Below are 4,476 nucleotides of genomic sequence, written 5' to 3'. Positions count from 1 at the left end.
ACTGACAAGTTACAGCTATGGGTAAGTGAGAACCCACTTCAGAGGTACCTCTTCTCATAGAAGACAAGGGTAGTTGGTTATATTTCTTTGAATTACATTTGGCACTAATTGATGGCTGCTTCTGGAGATTTTAATTCTCTTGCATTTCCAGCCAAGCATGTCTCAACAGTCAGATGATAGCCTCTGGCACAGGGTCATAGGTGTGGGCAGCAAAAAGCCAGTGAGATGATAAGTGCCAAGGGGATGTGGATGGGTACTGCTGTGCGGGCACCTGCCACCATGATACTCTGGAGCATGAGCCCTGTAAAAACTGAGTTAATTTGGGAGTCATATGTAAGTCTAAAGCCCATGGTGAGTAAGAGTGGAATGAGACCTCAAACACAATCTAGTCCAATTCCCCATTTCACATATCAGGACTTTATGGCTCAGAGAAAGCTTCTTGCCCCAAAGCAAAGATGCTACTGGCAGGTCCAAGATGCTGTTTCTATTACTGTCAGGTCACCATCAAATAATGAGGAAGCAGCTTTTTCAGTTTGGTTGGAAGTGAGGTATTAGACTAGCACCGGAGTGATCAGGCATGATGTAGGCCCAAGGGAGCCCCTCTCAATGTGAGCTGAAAGCCCAGCCTCCTGCTTGGATCTGGGAGACAAAGCAGTGTGTGAATTAGGAATCAGGACACTTACTTGCAGAGTCATCCTGTCCCAGCACCATGTCACTGCCCTTTTCTCTGTCACATCCTCAGGTCAACAAGGGGCCTGGCCTCCCTCATCCACACTAACATTCCAAATGAAGAAGCACACCTGGCAGAAGATGGGGCCTCTTCAGGCAGTGCTGTGCTGGGCGCACCCCTCTACTCCACCTCTCTGCTGCTCCTCAGGAAGGTCCCACACAAACGTGAGAGGCAGACAGAATCCTTAGTCTGATTTTTTCTTGAACTTTTGGGTGATAATCAAGTAGGATCATCATACGAAATCTCTAAATTTCTATACACTTGCATTCTATTAAAGTGAACATAAAACTGAGATATTCCAGCTCCTGGCACAGGGCTGCCACATAGTAGATGCTCAGTAAATGTTGACTGAATAAAAGACATAGTACCTAAATAGCAACTAACTGCTTATCCTCATGTAGCAATTCGATATAGTCTACTTTTTGTGCAATTTGTTAGACACCCTCGAGGACATGATTTGATGGTGATGTTCATGTTCTGTGGCCCTTGATTCAAGTGCAGTCAACATAAATAGGGAAGAGAACGGCAAATATGGGGGAAAAATACCCATTGCAAATTTTGTGACTAGAACAACATTTCTGCAGATCTAGTGATTTTTGAAAATCCATGAGGATTTTATTTTCTTAAGAATTTATAATTTTAACTAAATATATATATATATATATATATATATACACTAATAATTTTCTTATTTGGTCCATAAATGACCTCATGGCAAGTCAAAGAAATCAATTGGGATCTTAATATTATATTTAACATTATCTTTCACTTCTCAACTCACTATGTCAGAGACCCACACTTAGAGTGATATATCAATAGATTGTAAGTGGAGCTGTTTATCAGAGTTCTCAGAGTTACCTGACAATTAGTAAAGTCCCTGGGGAAAGCAGCAGGAAGGTCCTAAACAGCTTAATGGGTCTAGTGCTCCAAGCACTGAAATGCCAAACCACAGAAACAAACTCAACCTGGAATATGCCACATGTCTTCAAAGCATATATGGTCAAGTGTTTATGCCCACTTCATGAGAACATAACTTCCTGAAGTCATTTTTCTGAAAAGACAATGAGTATAACCCAAATCAAAATAATTTTATATTTCTTCATAGACATAAAGAAAGATTCCAAGGAATACAAACATGAGCTCTGAAAAGGGTCTCAGACACCAGTAAGTCTACTCAACTCATTTTGTAAATGACAAAGTCAATGCCCAGAGAAGCTAAGTCATGCTCTCTAGCCCAGGGATCAGCAAGGGGCTGGATAGACTAGAGCAGGTAGATAAGCACAACAGTGATGCGAGATGACATCTCTTCACAACAGAGGATGGGGTAGCTGGCCAGCCTGCCTATGAGTCATTGTCTACAAAGCAGAAGCCATGCTCCACAGGGCACGACCTAGGACAACTCACTGGAGATGTGGGATGAAAATATCAGCATATTTACTTTCAATGTATTTTTTATCTAAAGAAAAATTAGAAAGAAATATCACTTTGCTAATTAGGCCCTATAAAGATTGCCACAGTCACCCTCTTTCAGTGAGGATACCTGAAGGTCATGAATCAAGTTTGTTACAGGAAACTTTCTAGGGAGGTAAAAGAGTTATTAAGGGGTCTGTCAAGGCACCTGAGATACTTTCTTTTGTTTTTAAATTCATGATAGACAGCATGCATGTGTGTTCAAGAGAAGAGAGCGAGTAAGAGAGAAAGAGAAAGAGAGAAGTACCCTCAACAGAATTAGTTCACGCCACTATCCCTCCTCTCCAGTCCTCCAGCACCTCAGGATTGCAAGCATGTGCGCATGGGTGTTTCAGATCAACCAGATCGGAGATCCAAACCAGCAGTATACCACTAACACTGGCCAACCACCAAAACCAGCACACCACCAACACTGGTACAACACCAACACCGGCACATGCCACTAGGCTGGGCCACAATACTTTCACTCTTCGGCAAGTTGATATGTGCCTTGTTAAGTGAATTCACAGGTTATACTCTCTAGTTGCAATAAATGAACCCTCACACGATATGCAAATGACTTAAAAAGCTCTGTGCAAGACAATGAGAGATTGAAAATAATGCTAATGATGCAAGCACATGAGAACAGCAAGAAAATTGTTGAGTTTACATTTCTCCTTCTTCTAGTATGAGACATTTAACAGTTCTAGGTTCTGTGTAAAAACAATAGTCATCTAATTCAACACTTTCAAAAGTGTTTGACTGCCATATTTCATAGCAGGATTCAGTATTTAGATACGTAAGTATAGACACATAAATATATACAAATAGAGAAATACAGGTATATAACTGAAATAAGAGCTTCTCAAAACGATATTTATAATGTTCTCTGACATTTTCCTCTTCTGTTTTATTTTAAAATATTAGTTATTAGTAATATCATAACCCACCAATAGTTTAGAAAACACTGATATAACCAGATCCAAGGAGAAACTAGAAAACTCTGAAAACACCAGACCAAAAGAAAATCTAGCCACAAAAAAAAAATGAAATTATGAAAACTATGTGGAACCAACAGATGGTGTACTGGTTAAATCCATGGACTTCCACATGGCCGGCTGCAGTTCAGCTCCCAGACCCAATGACTTAAAACATGTTGGGCATGTGTACACATGTGCCCAAAATCCAGAGAAAATAATGGAGGTGAAGGGATTGCAGCCATCTTCCCTACGGGGGTTGATTTCTTCCTTTCTATCTATCTGGGGCTAGCCTGTGGCATGGTAGTTAAGGTGGCAGAATCCCATATGGTCAGCTATGTGGTTCAAATTCCAGACTAGAGGCTTGAAAAATCCCAAGTGGAGGGAGAAATGGAGAAGAAGGGATTACAGCATGAGCATTCTCCATGGGGAGTGCTTTTTCACTTTCTCTCTCTCTGTGTCCCTCTCCAGGGAGCACCACACACACTCTAACAAATTAAAAAACAAAAATACTATTTGAATATAATTAACATTCATTACTGTTATCTATTGATCTTACCACAAAAGTGTATACCTGACCCCCCTTAGAAACTGGCTAATGGTAACACAAAGTCACTACAATTTTAAAAATATTTAAAAGACAAAAAAATCAGACCATGAAAACTAACCATTATACAAGATGTCATAAGACCAGGCCATATAACAGTAATGAGTGAAGGCCTTGTCTGAGTAAGTTTTGATTCAACTTACTCTACAATTTGGATATTCTTTTAGAAAAATCAAATGTGCAAGAGGATCTGGTGTATCTGAACCACCACTCAGTTTACCAGTACTGGTTACAAAATCTGTCCTGGTTAAGAGTACTATCTTTGAAGACAGATGAACAAACCTGGACTAGTCACATTAGATGTATGAACAAGCAAATGTCATAGCCTCTCTATGCCTCAGTTTACATATAATCCTTATAACAGGATTAATTAGAAGATGTATGGAATGCAATTTAGCACAATTCTTTCTTCTTCTCTTTCTTTCTTTTTTTGGGGGGGAGGTTTTTGCTATAAGGTGCGTGCACTCACGAGAAATACAGAGAGACAGACAGAATGCAAGAAATCACCCCCGAGGGGATGGCCACACCGCAATCCCTTCTCCTCCATTCTTCTCTCGGGATCTTGGGCACACACACACATATGCCCGGTGTGAGTTTAAGACACCAGGTCTGGATTTGATAGAAAGTGGTCAGATACGGAGGATCTATTGCTGAGTGAAGTAAGCCAGGCTATGAAAGAAAGATATTGTATGTATCCACTTAATATATACTGA

This window comes from Tupaia chinensis, unplaced genomic scaffold (genome assembly GCF_000334495.1).
Source record: "Tupaia chinensis unplaced genomic scaffold, TupChi_1.0 Scaffold142808_1, whole genome shotgun sequence".
Classification (NCBI taxonomy): domain Eukaryota; kingdom Metazoa; phylum Chordata; class Mammalia; order Scandentia; family Tupaiidae; genus Tupaia; species Tupaia belangeri.
The sequence above is the reverse complement of the archived record's forward strand: the minus strand, read 5'-3'. Positions refer to the sequence as shown.